This window comes from Hippopotamus amphibius, chromosome 7 (genome assembly GCF_030028045.1).
Source record: "Hippopotamus amphibius kiboko isolate mHipAmp2 chromosome 7, mHipAmp2.hap2, whole genome shotgun sequence".
In the NCBI taxonomy this organism is placed as follows: Eukaryota; Metazoa; Chordata; class Mammalia; order Artiodactyla; family Hippopotamidae; genus Hippopotamus; species Hippopotamus amphibius.
This window is the reverse complement of record NC_080192.1, coordinates 60965165-60987151: the sequence shown is the minus strand read 5'-3', so window position 1 is coordinate 60987151 and position 21987 is coordinate 60965165. Positions and strand designations below refer to the sequence as shown.

At 35.3% G+C, this 21987-nt stretch overlaps 1 protein-coding gene across 1 annotated transcript in view; it reads left to right on the top strand.

The window, feature by feature from the left end:
* LRRTM4 (leucine rich repeat transmembrane neuronal 4) overlaps positions 1 to 21987 on the top strand; it is an 821480-nt gene that overhangs the window by 243350 nt on the left and 556143 nt on the right. The gene's annotated exons all lie outside the window — the stretch shown is intronic.

Genomic DNA, 21987 nt, shown 5'->3' with positions numbered 1-21987 from the left:
TGACCTAGAAAACAAATGAAAATGTAAGAAACATGGAGAAAAAAGCATAAATATCCCAATTATACAGATATCTTAAAGAGAAAAATAAAAATAGAAAGGAGGAACTAGTGTAGTAAAAATGGAATAAAAATTTCCCAGATTCAAATAAATTTAATAGACTTTAAACCAAATGGTTCATAGAGTCTCTGCTGGGTGAGCAAAGGAAAAACTTAACCTAAATATATAGTAAAACTTTAATATACTGATTACAAATGGAAAATTCTTAACCTTTCTTTTAACCTTACAAAAATATTACAATATAATTGAGTATATCCGCCCCCACCCCCACCCCAGCCATCCCCTGTTGCTTTCCTTATCTATGAATCTGTTCCATTTTGTTATGTTTGTTCATTTGCTTTTTTTTTGTTTGTTTTGTTTTGTTTTGTTTTTAGATTCCACACTACTGAGTACAGCACCATCCCTATTTTATTCAGTAGAATAGAGTGTGAAGCTGTCTGTGGGCTATAAGAGCAGAAAAGGGGCATGTAGTCCAGCAACAGTGTACTCTCACATGCAGTGTGTCTTCAACTGAGAAAGATGACTTGGCTGGCTGATCACTAGGAACTCAGGGCTCACAGGTGTGTCAGGAAGCAGATGCAGCATGAAAGAACACAGACTCTAAGAACTGTAAGTAATTAAGTGTGGTTGGAGCATTTTAAAAATCCTGCAGCTGTAGGGAAGGCAAGAAGAAAAGGAAACTAGAATTAGAGGTAGGGTCATATTGTGAAGGGACTTAAATGGTAATCCTAGAGTTTAGACTTTGAAAGATATGAGACACAATTGGGGATAAATTTAAGCATCTGAAGAAAATTGTCAAATACATGTTAACCTCTCTTGAATAAATACTGTATGATGATTGGGAAAGATATCACCTAATAGTTACTGCTACTGATGATATTAGCATCCACATTTGTGTAGACTAGGATGATTTTTATCTGTTCCACCATGTCTAGTGAATCACACAGATTCTCCTTCCAGTCTTTTATATGTTTTCATTAATTTTCACCCTGTTTTAGTTCACAAAACATTGAAGGATGCTTACAAGGCATTAAAAAATTAACAGAGAAAGTCAACTGATGAAGAAGCAAAACCTTCTTAATATTAGCAAGAAATAATAGTTCTTCCTGGATCTCTTTCATGAGTTTTCCCTGATGGATTAAGAACTAAGTTAACTGGGAGCAAGTGGACAAGAGAAAGAAGGAAGGAGAAATACTGTTACTTTGAGAAATACGAAAAATGGCAGAAGAGATGTATAATGCGTGGTTTTCACATAAAGATTCATCTCAGAGATTTTAAACACTGAGATGTTACTATTTCAAACAGAAATGAGTGCACAAAAATCTTATCATATACTCATTGATTATGAAATTCAATCACCTACTTTGGAGGCAGATATAGGCCTGAGTACAAGCCCCAGAGTCCATGTTGTCAGTAGCAACCCAGACTGGCCTACAAAGAGCAATTCCTAAAAACACGAACATACCTTCATAATTTTGTAAGTGTTATTATTGGCATGAGATAAAATAACAGTGTCTTTGTCAATTGTGCATTAGGAAGCCCATGGTTAATAATAACATAATGCAAGCACGGGTGTCTCAATTCAAGTGTAAATGTGGAGTTAATGAAGGATACGATCCCTTAAGAAACCATTTTCATACTCACAGTTTTGAAACTTGGGGGCTATAAAACCATTATCTTTCAAATTTTCCTTTTGAAAATAAAAACACCTATTTTATATTGGAGCCTAAATTAAGACATGCTTTTGTGACACAGGGGAAAAAAAAAAGAACTGAAATTAAGAAAGGAAGTGAAAAAATATGCATAATGCAACCAGTCTATGTGTACCCCTTTCGCAACATGTTGGTGATTCCAGTCAAGATCTAGTTCATGCATAGAGGATCGGTTTTAATAAAAGGATACAACTATACACACAAAATTGTAACTTAAAAACAAACAAAAATCATCTAACACTGTATTATAAAAGTATTTGACTATCAGAAAACAACTATTCATTTTCAAAATATTTTCAATGGCAAACAATTTTCTATTACCTGGGTGAACAATCAACTAATCAACTGTATCCTTATTTTTTTTCTTACCCAATGTTTAAAGATAAGTAATACAGTAGTAATGCCTTATAACTTGATTTTTGTGGCTCCATCCCACCTGGCTTCCTCTGAGCCATCATTGAGCAGAAACATGACACAAGTACACCTAGCTGGAAGGATGTGTAGGGACATGGGAAACAGGATAGTCAAGAAGAGTTTGAACCAATTATAGTACAAAATTCTAAAATCTATATAGATACCATTTCACTTTTTTCTAAAAATTAATGTTTGCAATGTAAAACTTTGAAGATAGACAAAAATTTTATTTGTTTATATGTATTTTTTCCTTGCCTATGTGCTTTATAATTCAAAAACACTGCCATGGTGTTACTGAACTCAGGTTTGGCTGTTTGCCACTCAAAAGCCAATAACAAGAGGCAAGTGTTGGTAGAAAGTTGCTTTAATCAGAAAGCTGTCAATGTGGGGAGGAGGTGTATTCATGTCCCAAAGCCAACTCCAAAGATTCTGCTCAGCCATAACAGTTTATAGGAAAGAACAGGAAAGAATCTTAGTGAATTGGCAAGGCAGAAGGTCAAGCTCTGTGTCATTTTCCATTGCATGCAGTCTGGCTGACTCTTCATGATCTTTTTTCAGGTATTATCTTGTCTCATGGTCTGCTTGCAAGATTGCTAAGGGGGCTTCTGAGAGTAGAGAGCTAGTCACTCTTCAGCTACTTTATTCTTCATTCCTACTTCTTTTAACCTAGAAAGATAATCAACAGGTTAGGCAAGGCATTGTCTGCATTCAGTAGAGGATACAACAGGAGTTAGGTTAAATGTTACCTAGTAATTTCATTTGTATAATTAAGGTTTAAGGGGGACAGAAATAGGCAAACAACAATGCAGCAAAAGAACTGATTACAAATCCCCACGTGTCCGACATCATTCTGTTTCTATGGGATTGGGGCAAAGGTCCGTTTTCTGTAACTTCATGCTGATGTAGGGTGCCTATTTTCAGAGTAGAAGATGCCAACATGGGTCTGTAGCATATCTTTGGTGACAATTTTAGTTGCCTGCTTACATGTATGGGCAGAGCAAGCTACTATTATTCCAGTGCCCACAAATATATAGATTATTATGAGCAATAATGTTAATCCCATTCTCTTGAGTCCAGTTCTTGGAATTGTGCTAGCCATAGACTCAATATTGCTCAAGACAGAGCAACTCATGTCATGGCTGCAGTTTGGTCATCATGCAGTTAGCTTTTCCCTCTGGTGGTAGTTATGCATCTGTAAAACAACTCAGGAATATGCATCAGACCCTGAAAAATTCTGTGACTCTATTGTCCTAATCATTAACTGCTTGAGCCTGCTCTTTTGTGACTTGGAGAGGCTTTGGAAACTTCAGCTTTTCTACAAACAAAAGGCAGGAGATGTGGAGGGGCCTTTGTACTTGGGGGGGCCCTTCAGGGTTCTGCTTAATTTCAGTGGTATGTTGACATATGGGACAAAGTATCCTGGAAAATAATGGATTTTTAAAACCAGTATTTTTAATCATTTTCATAATTTATAAACATTATTTTCTAATATGGCATTGCTTTTTCACTTCTGTTCCTTTTATTTTTCACCTTTTCTTTTGGAAACATTAGCTTTTGGTATACTGTTCTTTTTAGTATGTCTAACCTACTCCACCTCATTAACATAATTTATTTTTGCTTTTTTAAAAATAAGTTTGCTTATACATATTTTTATGCAATATTATGTTTGTTATTTGTCTCCAAATTGTATTATAATTCCATACATGTTAGTTTTTCATTTTCTTCACTATTCTTCCTTTTTGGTTTTCCTTTTAAATCTATTTCTTAATTGCCTTAATTAACCTATTTTCTCCATTTTATGCTCTGCTTCTAATTCACAGGGACCATGCTCTATTACTGTCTATTTGATATATCCAGTGTTCTGTGTTTTCCTTCTGAAGTTTCTATTGGACCATATTCAGAGATAAGATCACCCCACAAATCATGAAGAAATTTTTATTTTTCTTTCTTTTTTTTTGTAACCACAGAACCAGTGTTGTTGTAGCTTGCTGTCTTGTTTGTTTTTACTCATCCTTAAAGAATGTCCAGACAACAGATTTGCCCACTGTTTTAGTATGAGTGGATTGCCCTTTTTCCTACATTTGTGTTTGTGGATAAGGGAAAGGATTAGTACTTATGAACAGCCCCCTGTCTGTACTAGAAGTTCACTATCATTCTTTGGTTTTCCTGGAAATTTCTCATTTCCCCCCAGGTCCTTAGGGTGTAAAACAAACAAGTCAAAAACAAACTACAGTTTCCTTCCTGAATTTCTATAATACCTTCCCCTTTCTTCTAGTCTCCTGTGTAACCTACACAACCTAACCCATGTAGGGATGCTGCATTATACAACCAGCACCAATTCACCCAATGGTCCAGTGGTTCCTTGTTTTGGGATGGCAGCCTTGATTTTCCCTAACTTCCATACTTGTTCAAACATGGAGAGTCTGAGATAGGATTGGGCAAGAAACATTAATAAGATTAATTTTGAACAGGTTTTCCTTCAGGTAGCATAGAAACTTCAATTAGTATCGTTTTCCCTTTTAAGTATTCTTAGATATTTCTTTGGTTATAATTTTTCCCATTGTCTTAAAGAATATTTTTATAAAATCTGGTCTAGGCAAAATTAGGAACTCCTATTGAGATACCAATTTAAAATAGAAGCCCTCTTCTTAACTTCTTCTGCTTTTCTTAAATATCACTGTATTGTTTCTACAATGTGATTTTCTTTTTTGCTAGAGTTTTTCCATATATGTGTGTGTGTGTGTGTGTGTGTGTGTGTGTGTGTTGGTAGTGATTTATAGTGAAGGAAAACTGCCAATTGAGGGAAAAAATCATTTGCATTTTATAATGTTAAAATAGCAGATGTTTAAAGGCCAAAATGTTAGTTAACATTTAGTATATTTTTAATCAATTGTGATTTTAAATAATTTTTGGAATTAAAAGTATGATGATTAATAATTAAAATTCTTTTCTAACATCTGTTTCCACAATCAATATTATTCAAATGGCTTAGAATGATTTCTTAATGTAAACATTGACTACCCTGTATTTTATGTATTTAAAAACTTTCACTTTACTGAATTATTCACAAAGTGTGAATAATAATCTTAACATCTTCACATTCTAGATTTCAATATGTATACACAAGCTGAATTGATTAGATTGAAGCAATTCTTCAAAACAATCTATCTAGAGCATCCTTTCAGCTCTGTAAACAGCCAGAAACTTACAAATTTACCATATATAAGATTACAAGATTCCCAATGTTTATTAGATTACAATTGTCAATCTAAATAAACCTTGGAGGCAATAATCAAGCAGAATGCATTTATTTAGGATTAAAGAATTGCAATCCCTGGCACACAGATTCCTGTAGAAGTCCAAACATAGTCCTGCTACTGAGTAAAATTCAGAGGCTTTTAAAGGCAAAGAAGGGAGATTTGCACTACAAAGAATTTTAATTGGAGTTGGAGGCAGAAGCTAGTCTTGGCTAAATAAGATTGAGTGCTAAGGCTATCACTAGAGGGAGGAAAGAATCTGTTGCTATGACAAGTTGCCAGCTGTTTTTGCAGCATCCTTGGGGTATTTGTGGTTTGACCAGTTCAAAAGTCCATGGTTCCACCTGGTGAGGATGTGTGCAAGATCCACTCCGTAATGGACTCCCAGCTTCATGTTAAAACCCCTTGGCAAAAGTGACTCCATTTTTGTCTCACATTTCACATCATCTTCCCATCAGCTATACCCAATGCAGTTTAACAGGCCATAATATATAAGGTTAGACATCTATAATTACATGTAAGAAAAAGTTCTTAGTATTTAAGTATTTTGTTTTATTATTATTGTCTGGTAGTGCAGACTTTACATTATTTCTTTTTTATAATATATATATTTATTTATTTATTTGTTTATTACATTGAGCTTGGTCTGAATTGCATCAGGTGGGCTCCTTAGCTGTAGCTCACAGGCTTCTTAGTTGCAGCATGAGAACTCTTAGTTGTGGCATGCATACGGGATCTAGTTCTATGACCAGGGATCTAACCTGGGCCGCCTGCATTGGGAGCATGGAGTCTTAACCAATGTGCTACGAGGGAAGTCCCTACATTATTTCTTTAAGCTTAGATTTACTTTTGGTTTATAGTGTTACTGCTTAATATGGCTTGTTTTATCCTACATCTTGAAGTCAGAAATTTCTCTAATTGTCAAAATTTGGAAGGCATGAAATACCTAAGTATGTGTGTTACTTGTCCTCTTCTGTTTTAGATGATCAGGATCTATTTTTAATATTTTTCTTTCTTAAGGAATTTCTGTAATGCTTGCTTGCAATTGCTCATGGTACTGTATATTTGTATCTGTATTTGTATTTGGTCAAATAAAATTTATAAAAATTTTGTGTTGGGGTAGAATTAAATTTACATAGACAATTTATTCCCAACAATTATTTTAAACTCAGCACTAAATTAGTTCCTCTTATGGTAAGTTGAAAATACCCTCATTGTTTTTTAAAGAGAATTTCTGCTAAAATGCTCACAGATAGGTCCTGGGGTTTTGTGTGTGTGTGTGTGTGTGTGTTGTTTTTGCTTTTTTTCCTACTGTAGGAAATAAAAGGGCATGAAAAACAAACAAAAAATGTTATTAGACTAAAGTTTTTCAGCCCAGTTTTTCACCTATCAGAGGTTTATATCATTTGACCTTCAGTTAAATACTCTGAGCCTCTAGGAATAAAGGTTCTACAGTAGCATTAACTATTATTGCTCTTATCTTCCTCATCTAAATGCAATCTTTAAGCTACTTAAGATTCACCTCTCACTGTTGGAAACTTTCTTTAATACCTCCATAATTGTAAATAGGACTTTGATGTGAGTATTAAGGTTTCCCCAGCTTCTGAGTGAATTGTCTGTTTAATAGTAGATAAGCAGACTTCAAGAACTATTGACATTCAATTTCCTCTGATTTCTTCATTTTATAATTTCTTTAAAATTCATCTCTTCCTCACTACTGTAGAATCATGCAAGAAAATGCCAGGTTAAGATGGAAGGAAAATAGAATGACTTAGGACACAAATTCCATTTTAACTCCATCATTAATTTTGAATAAGATCTTGAGAAAATTACTTAATCGCCTGCAGAATGGGGGGATGGCATCAGAGACCATCTGAAATAGAATATTGGGATTAGTCAAGAATGTGTTTAATGCCTCCTGTGTATCTAATTATCTTTAAGTGATTTACTGACACAAGATTAAATATTTCAGCTGCCAATGTGGAATTTTAAATATAGTTTTTTTTTTTTCTTTTTAAATTACTTTCTATATTTAAGAAAAAGACATTAGATAGAAATAGAAAATAAAATGTAACTATCCATCAGTTTAGATGTTTGAATTTTTAGTATGTGTTGGCATCTGACATTAATAGAATATTATTTTCAGAGGCAATGAATATACTATAGGAATTATCATTAACAGACCATGTGTGCAGATTTGATATATCCACCACCCTATGCCTAGATTCTTCCCCTGTGAAAGTCAGCCTAAAGAAAGACTTGGGCAATAAGAAGCCCTTATTTATTAACTCCCAAATAAGGAATGAGGTTCACTTGTTGCAAGAAGAAAGGAATACAGAGACACAATTTTAAAATCCACAGAAGGATAAATACTGCATGATTCCACTTGTTTGAAGAATCTAAAGTAATCAAGCTCTGGAAGCAGAGAGTAGAATTCTGGTTGCCGGGGACAAGAGGAAGGAGGGCTGGAGAGTTGCTTTTCAATGGGCCTAGAGGTGTAGACACAAATGACAAAACAGTTCTGGAGACCTGCTTGCAACCTTGTGCACATGGTTAACAATACTGTACTATGCACATAAGAATTTAGGAGGGATTTGTGTTTCATGTTACATGTTAATAACAATTTTTAAAAAACCTTGAGAAATAAACAGAAGTGACTTATGTGTTTCAGAAGCTGGTCTCATTTCTGATTCAGAGTTTTGGAAGTTTGGGAAGGTGAAGAGAGGGCTGGCAAAATGGGAGACCTTAGATACAGAAGCTTGACTGGTTACTAACTTTCTCACTGAACATGTTTCCTATTAACATATTTAAATTTTTTTTAAAAATCTAGAAAATATAAATTGTGGAAATGCTATTATAATCTCCAGAAATCATAGATAATATGAGGTTCTGGAGCCCTGAGAATGACCTTTCCCAGATTATAAGCTGTTTATAAACTTTCACAATACTTTATCACAAGAAATACTAAGCATAGTTTTCTGGAATGAACAATGTAGAAAAGAGTGGGGCATTGGACAAACAGCCAAATGAGGTTGCCATTGATTTCAGATGAAATTCTTGGACTAATTTTAAAATAAATTGTTAGTGAATACCTGAAAGAAGGAACACATACTGCTCAGCTACAGTATGGGTTCACACAAATAGTCATCTCAGACTAATTCAATTTCTTTTTTTAATAGGATTAGTAGCTTAATAGATCAGGGGATATTAGAGACACTGCAGACAGGGTCTGGATTTCAGCCAGGTATTTAACAAGGCTTCTGATGTTTTCCTTGTTGACAAGATGAAATGAGCTGAATTTAAGAGCAATTTCTGCTTGCAGAAAAATTATGGTAATATGTAAATAGTCTTAAAATATTAAACTAATGATATTTATTTATAAATCTTTATGTCAAAGCCACTTCTATGTGCTTTATATACATGCTCTAATTTTCTTTTCTTAATTCATTCATTCATTCATTTATTTTTATTTATTGGCTGCGTTGGGTCTTCATTGCTGCACACAGGCTTTCTCTAGCTGCCATGAGCAGGGGCTACTCTCCATTGTGGTGCACAGGCTCCTCATTTTAATGGCTTCTCTTGTTGTGGAGCAGAGGCTCTAGGCATGGGGGCTTCAGTAGTTGCAGCACATGGGCTCAGTAGTTGTAGCTCATGGGCTCTAGAGCCCAAGCTCAATAGCTGTGGCACACAAGCTTTGTTGCTCCGTGGCATGTAGTATCTTTCTGGACCAGGGATTGAACTTGTGTCCCCTGCCTTGGCAGGTGGATTCTTAACCACTGTGCCACCAGGGAAACCCCATGCTCTAACAATCTTAATCCTCATAACCTATGAAATATACACATTCTCCAAGTTAGAAAAATGAGGCAAAAGAAAGTTCAGTACTTTGTATTCTATTCAGATCATGTGGATTATAACTGGCAGAGCCGTAATCTGAACTTGACTTAGACTCATACCCTCAACCACTATGTGATAACCACTTGACTTGTTTTGTACTTTTACACAATTTAATTAATTACAGCAAAGAAGATATAGATGATATATTCATCAGTTTTGGAATAACCTGTATGTGAAATATTTTGGATGATATAATAATTAACATTAGAGTTTGCCTCCTTGAATTAGAGTTTTTCATGTCCATGGTAACAAATCCCCATAAATGTAATGGCTTAAAACAATGCAAATTTATTATCTGACAGTTCTGTAGGCTTGAAGTGAAATGTGGGTCTCACTGGACTAAAATTAAGGTGTCAGCAAAGCTACTGTCCTTCTGGAGGCACTAAGGGCAAATCTGTTTTTTTTTTTGCCTTTTCCAGCTTCTACAGACTGCCTGCATTCTTTGGCTCGTGGCTCCATTACATCTTCAAAGCTAGCAATATTGCATTTCTCTGTGCCTATCTTCCACAGTTACATATTCCTGGCTCTCTTCTTCTGTGTCTCTAATCCACATTTGTGATTATTACATTGGAATTCATCCAGAGAATCTAGGATATTCTCCCTATTTTAAGATCAGCTGATTAACAACCTTAATTCCATCTGCAAACTTAATTCCCTTTGCCATGTAACCTTGCCTAGTCATACATTCTGGGGATTAGGAGGATGTAGACACCTTTGGGTTGACCACTGTTCTGTTTAACACAATTCTTCTATTTCATTCTCTACTTTATAGAAAGGGTGAAATCTCTAAGGTATACACCTGGTTTTGTCATTTGGTGAGCATTGTTTTTTACTCCCACAACCACTCACATGAACTTCCTAGTGCAATATCTAGTTTAATATATCCTGTATAAAGTCTTTTCTTCTCTCTTCATTACTTTATAGATAACATCCAACCAACTGCATGGCTTATAACACTGATATTGTTCTGGAAGCTGAGAATTATTGAAGCTGGTTGATGGGGCATTTACTACATTAGTCTAGTTTTGTATATATTTAAAATTTTTAATAATAAAAATTTAAGAATAAACTCAGAATTTTATTATACTGTGTAATAGTCAGCCATATAGTGAGAACAATCTAAAAGCTGAGGTAATATGTACTAAAACAGTAGAATTTTGATACATAGAATGAGAGTAAGTGTTCCACAGTATATGATGGATAAACAACAATTAATTTATGATATCCACCTTTGAGTACTACAATGAAAGGAAATGTATACAAACTGGGACATATTCATAGGCAAGTGGCTAAAATGATGCCTGGATAGCAAGCTACATAAGCTTGGTTGAAGAAATATGCAGCTTGGTCAAAAAAAAAAAAAAAAAAAGGGGCTGGCATAGTATTATCAAGTATTTAAAGATCATTGGGGTAAAACAGAAGTAGGTTTATCTTCCCTGGCCCCTGATAAGACCAATATTTAGGGACTTCCCTGGTGACCTAGTGGTTAAGACTTTGTATTTCTACTGCAGGGGTCACGGGTTTGGTCCCTGGTCAGGAAACTAAGATGCCACCTGTCGCACAACACAGCCAAACACACACACAAACACACACACAGAACACCAGTATTTAGTAGACCCATGGAAAGGGTTTTGGTATCTATATAATTTGAATTATTTAGAGATGGAAGAGCTGTTTTGAATGACAATGATTTGGATGGCCTAATGAAGAGTATCCTAGCAATAGCTTGTTGGACTTCAAAAGGTTTGTAGTTTCTTTTAACCTAGGCTTAAACTTTGGTAATGGATGAAACTTTGACCTGTTTAGTTTGTAAAAATCTCTGAAACCATAATCACATTCTGCTTGATTTCTCAGTTTTATAGAGTCACCACTGCCTATTATAATCACACTGAAGTGTTTGGACAAGACAAGTGAAATCTCATTGGCTTGAGCCAACTTACAAAAGGCGCAGCATGCGTCTTACTTGACTGAGGGCAGTGGGATTTATACTGATGTAAATACTAAACTATCAAGCCCATGAGAGTGCTTACAGGAGGAAAAATCCTATACTTGCCAAATGATATTAAGTCAGAAAGTGGTAGAGTCCATATGGAATACACTACCTCCTAACCTGACCTCTACAAATGGTGAAGTAAGATATTGTGGGTGGGGAATCTATACCCTCCATGCATATCTGGATCTTTCCTCCTCAGCTATCTTAGTATAACTAGCCACTTGGCTCCCTCTAGACACACCCTGAAATTCACAGTTTTGGCTTTTTACTTTTCTTGCCAACTCTTCCTTTATGCAACTTATGGAAAATCATTTTCAAGTGACATTTAGTTCTCTGCCACTGTGATTTTTTAAGGCAATCTCAGTCTTTTGCTAGGAGATGCTTGATGAATGAAAAACATATTTTAGGAATGCCAATCAAGCTGTACAGGCATACATATAGTGAATTTTTAAGTTCCTTCCAGCTGTCATAGGACACTATTTCATGCAGAAAAAATATTTTCTATTTAATAATGTTTAAATTCCTCATAAATTTAATATTTTTCTAAATGTTTGTCAGGTATAATCTCTTTTGATCATTATAAGTACTGTTAAAAAGAAAGGCATTGTGAGGAAACTGAGACCTAAGTGTCTTGCTCAAGGTCACATTGCTGGTTAAAGGCCAGAGGGCTTTAGGGGTGCAACTACTATATCATACTCATCCCTCTAGACAGGAGGAGAACCAGGCTTTGAACCTTGGACTTTTAATTATAAGTTCACTGTTCTTTTCACTATGCCATATGACCTTTCCAAGTAAAATGCCACAGCTTTCCAACATGGTAATTAGCTTCCAGTGTGACTTTGAGGCTTTCAGTGTGACTTCTAGGGGGGAGAGAGAGAGAGAGAGAGAGAGAGAGAAATCCCAAGTGAGAAACTCCAGTTAACCCTAGTAAATGAATTTGATTTATTATTCTTATGGGTCTAATGAGAGTTGGAATTAATCTGAAATGAATAGCTACAGTTTTCTCATCTTTAGCTTGCCATATAGAGATACTTTAAAAAGTACTCAGTGACATTTTAGAGTAAATATGACAAGCAAATGTAAATGTAATTACACAAGTCATATATGGTGTGAGTCATTTGTAAAGTTCACTATGAATGAGTTATACTGCACAGAATCCATTTGTCACTTAAGAAAATTAGATCATCTGCTTTTACATATGAAGGAAGAAATTTAACAGTGCATTAAACCCAGTCTAAGCCAGAACATGTCCAAATTAATATTCTCCAACAGTTCGGGTTCAAATAATCTAACTGTGAGGATATTCCCCATTACTCCTTTCCTGATGAAGGCTGGTAGAGAAAAAGAATGGAAAATCTGAAGAATATGTGTATAACTTTAATTTTTTGTGTATGTGAAAGGGTACGTGAATAAAAGACAGATGGATATATCTTCTGTTTAACCTCTTCATTATTTTATGCCTCTATACTATGCATTTTCATAAGACACAAGCTCTAATTTTCTGTGTGATATAATAATTTTCTTTGTGATATAATTGGCCAGATCAGAAAGAGATAGGTTAAACTTATAATGAACTGAAGTAAAGTATTTTTCATTGCTATACAGATGTAATAAAAGCTGAAAATAGTAAAATTTATTTTCTCAGAAAATATGTTCTCTGTGCTACTGTTGCTGTCTGTAATTGGTTTTGAATATAACTTTTCCAAAACGTGAAACTATGGAACAAAGAGGTACATGCCACATTTTAGAAAATGATTTCTAAATGTGCATTTTGAATTGTTCTTTCTGCCTTGCCATGTGCTTTGTAGTTGCATGTCACTGGCCTTGTCTATTAAATTTTAAAGAATAAACATCCTGGAGCACAGAATACTGATGGCGGTGTGAGGCAATTATTTCAAGAACAAAGTGCAATAAGGCAACTGAGGTGACTACCCACACCTCACCCTCTATCCCTAAACTCTAAATTTGGACTCTTCTTGTCATGATTTTTGTTTGGTCTTGTTGAGTACCCCCTCAACCTTTACCAGAGAGAGCTCTCCTAGATCCTCACTGCTGGAAGACAAGGGTTAATTCAATCCCTCACTTTTCTTCTTGCTTCTAAAATTTTTCCTCCCATGAGTTACTCCAGCAGCCAGTTTTTAGGGGAAAAAAAATACACACACACACACATATATCTGTATGCATGTGTATATATATGTATGTTTTTAATTTTACAGTACAGTCCTGAGGGATTGGTTCCAGAATCCCCTGTGGCTACCAAACTCCACAGATGCTCAGGTCCCTTATATAAAATGGCAAAGTATTTGCATATGACCTGTGCACATTCTTCTGCATACTTAATCATCTCTAGATTACTTATAAGAGAATATAATGTAAATGCTACATAAATAGTGTGGCAAATTCAAGTTTTGATTTTTGCAACTTTCTGGAATTTTTTCATATATTTTTGATCCATGGTTGGTTAAATCTGAAAATGTGGAACCTGCAGATATGGAGGGGAGCCTGCAGTTGTATGTCTGCACATACTTCTTATGACAAGATTCCTTCTTCCTTCTCTCCCTCCTTCCTTCCTTTCCCCTTCCTCCTCTCTGCCCTTCCTTCCTTCCTTTCTTCCTTCCTTCCTTCCTTCCTTCTTATCTATCTTCAAGTTTTTAACATGTTATATATTTTTACAGTATAATGTTTCCTTGAGACTCTGAAGTGGTCAACTGGGGAGCTTTCCAGCAAAAAAAAAGAAAAAGAAAAAGAAAAAGAAAAGAAAAAAAATAGAAGCCCACTGCCTTGTTTTTAATGATTAGAACTACAATTTAATGACAAGGATGGAGGATAACATGGAGCAGTAGTTGAGGATACATTTAATACCTTTTCTATACTTTGGTTGCTTTGACTGTACCCCATATATTTAAGTCTGTTAACTCTTCTCTACTTGATGACTTATGTACTTCCCATTTAACACCCAATTTTTGAAAATCAGTTCTCTTCTGAAGCCTTAAAAGGAAGAGGATTGTCTTCTTAAGTGTGAGAAACTCCAATGAAAGCTCATCCTTAAAGTTGAATACATGTAATAATTTTTTTCCAAGACAAAACCTCCAAGAAAATCTCTCATCTTATCATTTTATCTGCCTCTATCATTTTTATATTTGGTGCCATGTTGACCTTGAGGGTCCTGGAACTTTCTATTAACAATTTACAAGCTATCACTATCACTCAGGTTAAGTAAAGGTTAGTACAGTTGAGGCCCAGTATAGGGAGAAATGCATTTGTAGATGCCTAGAGGCCTACATCTTCTTAGAGAACTGCCAAAGCCAGGCAAGATATGCAATAGTTTATTTTTTTATTTTATTGTTTTTAAATAAAGCTGGTTTGCTGATGCTGAACTCTCTTTCTTAAAAAATTATTTATTTATTTTCTTTTCATTTATTGGTTGCGTTGGGTCTTCATCACTGCACGTGGGTTTTCTCTAGTTCTGGAGAGCAGGGTCTACTCTTTGTTGTGGTGCTTGGGCTTCTCAGAGCAGTACCTTCTCTCATTGTGGAGCACAGGCTCCAGGCACACAGGCTTCAGTAATTGCAGCACATGGGCTCATTAGTTGTGGCTCACAGGCTCTAGAGCACAGGCTCAGTAATAACAGCACATGGGCTTAGTTGCTCTGCCATGTTTGGGATCTTCCTGGCACAGGGCTTGAACCCATGACCCTGGTTTTGGCAGGTGGATTCTTAATCACTGTGCTACCAGGGAAGCCTGATACAATAGTTTTTTAAGCTCTATTACTCTTTACACAGCAATAAGCCCCTTGAATCAATTTGCATGCTCCTGATTTTGCTTCCTGGAGCATTATTGCACAATAACATAGCCTATAGATAATTTTGCCTGATTATCAGTTATATTTTTAAATTATATTCAGGAAAATTTACTGAGTTTCTAGTGATTGTATCAGGCTATATTTGGTTCTATAAAAATTCAACAACTATTAATTTAGTGCCAATCATGGAGGAGACTGATCAATGCCTTGGAGGGAGAGGTGAATCAAAACATTATGAAGTATCATTCTCATTTTGCAGGGTTTTATAATCTAGCTTAAATGTTGTAAAGAAATTTCTGCAGGAACAATGCAAATCGGTGTAGGTGGGTACTAAATGTGTGGCACAGAGAAGGGCTGTGGAAGCTTTAAGGGAAGAGATTATTTATAAGCAGCCAAAGCTGCTTTTGCATATATTGGGATGGGTTTAAATGAACCATAGCAACCATTTTCTTTCCCATTCCCTTTCTTTCCCCTCCTCTCTTTTTCTTTTAAGACTTAAACTTTGGCTTTGGATAGATTGTGATTTCCATCACTCTCAGGATTTTAGTGTTTTTTCACATTCTTGATCATGTCTGTGTCTGCAGTGGCCCTCACAGAGCCTGGCACATGAAATGATACCCACAGTTTAATGAATGGAACCCACACACAGTGAAAACCACCAAGACTTTGTTACTCTTTTTCCCCTTTCCTACCACACATGCTGTCAAGCTATCTGGGTTTTGGAATTTTAGGAAAGATGGAAGAACCTAATGGCAGTTGTTTTTTATTAACTTATCTATGGCTCCCTTTACACATATTTTAACAATTAGGTACCCAGGGTTTTGGTGGATATTATAAATGAGTCATTATATTAAAACTCCAAAAGCTAATTTTATGAAAGTAATATAGCCAAAATAACCAAAGATTGTGCTTTTGATATAATAGATGTAATAGGTATTATTTGTCAAAATCTTTTGACACATAGTAATTTGGGTTCATTAATGTCCCTTGGAAATTACTGAGTACTTAAATTTTGTTTTTTTAATACACTAGAAAAAAGTCACAGAGGTGTAAAATATTTAAAACCCCAACTTGGAAGTGTTTTTGTTGATTCTAGAAAAAAAATTCTATCCATAAAAAGTATGGATAGTTAGGTGAGCACATTTATCATCTAGACACCATGACCTTTATTGCACCTGTAGTTTCTCCATGCTCCTCTGCAGTCTAAGATATTTTTCCACAGGTACAGATACAGCAGGAAGCCAAGGCTGCAATTAAAATTGCCAAATGAACATGAAAACCCTTGGGTTGCGTCTCATCTAGATACTCATTAACCTTTCTGTGATAGATGGCTTGGTCTTCTAATATGTAGAATGGGCAACAGAAAGATCTCCTGCTTAATTGCCAAAAAGCTTCAATTTGTGTGTGTGTGTGTGTGTATTCACACATGAAAGAGAAAAGGCAAAAGAGAACAAGAGTATGAGGGCTTTGGAAATATAAAATGTAGCATTATTTCACCAGAGTGAGCACAAGTGCTGCCAGAGTCATCATCTTAATGAGTCTCTAGCATTGTTAGCCTCTATTTTTAGGAGAGACTCAAAAACCATTATATTGTGAGGGTCATTTCCTAAGAATTTTCTTATTACTGAAATAAGTAAGAAGTAGGCATCTTGCATGTACCTTACTGGAAAGGAAAAAAAAAGTGCTTGTTTCAGAACATTGGGATAGATATATGAGCATATATTTTGTAAAATCAATGCATGATATATATATATATATGTATATATATATATATATATATATATATAATCAGCAGTTTAAGAATCTCACAAGTTGTGTCTATTTCTAAATGCCTTCAGATATCAAAAGTGAAACAGAAAACCATTAAAAAGACTCTAAAAATTTCTACTGCTTATTTTATATATTGGTCTTGTTATTTTGTTTCTAAAGAGAATGCATAAAGTTAGAACAGAACATTTTGCTTTTTATTCCTTTTAAACTTTTTAAAAACCTTATATCTAATTCCCTGGAATGTCTTAATTCACTATGCATCTTACAGTTTTCTTAAATAATGCCTCCCACCTAAAGTCTACACAAACCCCTGGTTGTGTGTGTGAGTGAAGGTGCTATCCACATGAGACTGAGTATTAACCTATATGCTTCCTTCTGCTAAATCCATATTGAAATAAAAATAGGGTTTAGTGACTAACATTTTTGCAATGGTGATTATAATTCTAGTGTGATAGACAATACAAGGTAAAGGTCTGTTTGTTTCAGAGTGCTTGTTCACTGCATAAGAGAATCTAAACTGTTGAAAATAAAACAGATGCTCTGAAAATTATCAGGCTTGTATTTAATTTATGCAGTTTTCCCATTAATAGCATTATCTATTTAACACATCCATTACACATCCTTGGTGTTAATTTAGACAGAAAAAATGTAACAACTTCAAAAGGAAATCTTCCATTAAATTAAGGATATTGACTTTAATGGATGTCCCAAATAGACATGGAAATTAACAGGATGAAAAAACAAGTTGATTAAAAGTGGTCCCATTATAATTTGTTATGCCACATAGAATAAAAATATTAAGACAGAATTCACTAAAAAAATCATACCATCGAAAGCTCTTTGTACTCTAAAATATATGACTTTAAAAGCTGTCAAATCATAGAATCTTATGTAAAAATACAGCTTTTTACAGTTCTGAATAAATCTGTATCTTGCAAAAGAAATTGGTATTTACAAGGCTCTCTTTATTCTGATAGTCAAGGAGTTGGAAGTAGTGATCAACATTGCTTGTTTAATGACCTCATTTCAAAGAAACTCTGTACCTTCTCAGGGCAGGCAGAGTGAATTGCTGCTTCTTTCCCTTCCCCCTTTCTCCTTTTTCTGTATCCCACAATTCACAAATAGCTATTATTATGTTCATTAGATTGCTTGAATTCCCTTTTAACAATTCATTTCTTTGGACCTTAAAATCATTCTGTTTTTTGATCCCATTAAAGTGCCAATATGCCTAAGCCATCAAGGAACAAACAACTCAATAAAAGTCCCAGGTGGCAAGGATTATCCAACTGGGGGTGGGGGTGGGATGTCAAGGAATGGGGTCACAGGCAGGGGTGGGGGGATAGGATAGAAACAAAGACCAATGAGAACAGGGGCAATATAGGACCTAGGGTGGAGAAAGGGGCCTTAATAGGATGAAAGAGAAGGTGAGTGGGGACAAACTATTCCTTCTTTCCTATATTATGGCTAGTTTAGCAATTTAACTGTTGACTTTTTATCCACTGATTCATCTGTTCAAACTGTTTTATTGTGTGCTTATAATCACCTTGGCCTTATATAGGCACTGTAAACATAAAGATAAATATAGCAGAGTCCCAGTTTAGTCTCATGCATAAGGGACTATAAATGTGAATTATTGTATTGTAATGAATTTTAAATTTTTCATTTATAACATACTTACTGAGGGTCTTCCCCATGCAGGGCACTGACTGTAAAGTTATCAGGCAACATAACTGTCTTTAAGTGGCTATCTAGTTGAAGAAGACAGAAAATTAATTGTAAAACCCCACAAAATCTATATAATATGTCATGTGCTGATAAATGCATGGAGAAATTAACAGTGTAATGGAGGGAATGATAACTTTTGCTTATTGAAAAGAGGGGAGGGATGGTTGAGGTAGGTTTCAAAGGAGAACTGCAACATAAGCCCTCGTGAAAGAGGACTAAGAATTAACCAGGCAGAAGTCACTGGACATTCTGGGCAAATGAGCACAGTAGGTATAATGGCTTGGATGTTTTAAGCAACATGATATAGGGAAAGGAATTTAAATGATATCCTTACGTTTGAATCACCTGTGCTCGTGGAGTATGCATGCAGAGGGCTTGGTGGTGGAGGCATATTTTGGTGGGAGATGAGAATGAATAAGTAATTTGTTACTGGATTACAGAGCACTTATAATCGTCTACTAAGAGATCTGGCTGTGAATCACCAGTAAGTGGTTGCAAACTATGGAAGGATGGACAAATGGCATAATCAGATAGATATTGTAGAAACTTTGGCTTGAGTAGTAAAGTAGCCTCACAAACAAATTAGAGGAGGGTCAGCGGAAGTCAGAAAAATCTTTTATTTCACAGTCCAGACTCTGGGTAGCTCATGAGACATGAGGGTGGAAATGGAATAAGAAATATAAATGGTCAAATAACAATGAGGAAGAAGAATAACATGGGTTATGAAATGAGGATACTTGAGAGTCAGGCTCCTGAAAAGAAGCAGACATTCTTTCTAGAAAATATCCTAGTAGATTTTAATTCCACAGTCTTTTACAGTATGTTTATTACTATACCAAATTAGAAATATTTTTTTCATTGAAAAAGACTTTTGGAAGACACCAAGGCAAGGGTGATCTTATTTTCACACCAGTGGTTATGGGTAGACCTCAGTCTAAATAATAACTCTTTTGGTCTTGAAGAAAATGCAAAAGGATGCAATTTCACAACCTTCCTTGGCAAACTGAGAGCAAGACCTATTACCTTTTTTATTTTATTTTTCCAATTAAGCCCTAACTTTTCAATTTTCTAGGTCATTTTTCTAAGCTGTACCTTTCTTTCTTAAAATCAGTGACCCAAATACATAACTTATTAAGACAGAGATTTTTACTTTTGCCCAAGCCTCTGCAGAGGGATGCAAATGGACAAGTGCTGCCTTATCAGTCCATCCAGACACTTGCCCCAGTTCAGATCTTAAATCATCCTTCTACTTTAGTGAATGCCTGTGGCCAGATGACCTTAACTTCTACATTTCTCAACAATCACAGGTAGGAAAGGCACAGCTAAAAGGGTGTTGAAAGCATGGTCTTCCTTGAAGCCCTGATGATGTTACTTAGTAACCAAGCAACAAAATTCAGAATTTAAGGTACCGGGGCTTCAGAAATTTAGTTCAAGCTTTTCCTGATACATCGGTGTTCCCAAAGATAAAACACTTAACTATTCAGTCTCTTTTATTATTTGATTTCTGTTGAACATTATACAAAATTTTATATAAAAGAGGTGCAAGACAAGCACAGATTGAATAAAATCTCTTGAGCTTTGAAAGAAAAAGAAATTAAGAAAAAAAAGGAAAAAGCTTAACAAAGGTCCTTGTTTACAAGTGAGCTCTGTATAATCATGTGCTGAATAACCAAGCACTTTTTTCTCTCATTAAGCAATTATCAGCAATTGATATATTTGAATTTCATTTATATTTGTAAATAGTACTGACTTAGAATGTCTAGCAGACACTTTCATCCAGTAAGGTTCATATAATGACATACAATCTATTGTTTTAGATCAGTGAATACTTATCATTAACAATGCAGTGTGCTAATTGGCTTCATTTACCTTATTGTTTCACCACCATTTCATCTCTGTGTTTAACATATTCACAGTAAGCTAGCAATATTTATCAAGCCTCTTTTATGTGCCACCATTCTTGATAAATTATGAGTTAATGTAACCAGGTCCAGGGCCTCCTGTTTTGCAAAGTTTAGGTAGACATTGAATCAAGTAATCACACAAATATGTAATAACATACCATAATAGTTGGTTTGAATGATAAATGCAGGAAGGAAGCTGTGAGAGCTTATTACAAGAAAATCTAATCTAGATATAGGGGAATATGAAGTGTCCTGAAAGATGCCCCAGAAGAAAGGAAATTTGAGCTGAAATATGGAAAATATGTAAAAAGTAAGGAAACATGAGGGGAGAAATAATTGCAAGTGAAGAAATCAGCATGTGGAAAATTTCAGTGGATCTCAAGCTCTAGAGTGCATCAGAATTACCTGGAGGGCTTGTTAAAACACACCCTTCTGAACTCCATTCCTGGAGCTTATGATTCAGTAGGCCTGGGGCAATGTCCAAGTATTTACACCAAGTGCATTTCTAACAAGTTCTCAGATGCTGCTGCTGCTGCTAGTCTGTAGAACATACTGGATTAGAACATACTGGAGAACCACCAGGTTAGAGAAGTTGAAGGAAGGTCATTACGGCCAGTCCACTGTGACTATGGAACCATGGATTGAGAAGACAGCAATGTAGAGAGAAGACAGATGAATTAAGCCTTTATAAGATCTTTTTCATAGTTTTAAGAACAATTGGGATGCCTTAGTGGATTTTAAGCAAGCAACTGTTTTGATCATGTTTGTTTTCTTAAAATGATCACTGGCTTTGTACCATGCAGAAGGAATTGGAAGGGAAGTGAGAAGAATGCATGATAGGAGAGGAGTTAGGAGTTTATTCTGGGAGTTCAAAGGAGAGCAATGGCAGGGTGACAGGAGTGACAATGCAGAGATTGAAAGCGATACAAGGGATATTTTGGAAGGAAAATCAATAAGACATGGTAATAAATTCAATATAAGAGTATTGGAGTATCAAGATGACTCCAAGAATTCTATCTTCTAATGCCCGGTTGGTACTCTGTGGTACCATCCAGGTAAAAAGATTCCTGAAAGAGGGCCATATTGGAGGTGGAGGTGATTAAAGGTGATTAAAGGAATAGTAGAATTAGGATATTGAGGGGTTTTCGTTTTTTTGTTTTTGGTAGAAATGTCAAATGGAAATTTGGATGTCTCTTGACCTGGAGCTCAGATGAAAAGCATGTGCCCAAAATACAAATTTGAAAGTCATTGACCTATTGATGGATTTGAAGTTTTGTGTATGGATCAAATCACCTACGATTAAAGTGTACATGAAACATGAGAACATGAAAAGGCCTAGAGCTGAGTTTATGAAAATAAAATCTGACAGAAAAAGAAATATGAGCTGATAAAGTTGAGAGGATGTAGGAGGAAAGAAAATAAAATTGCTGTTCAGATGCCTAATCATTTTCTTACAGAC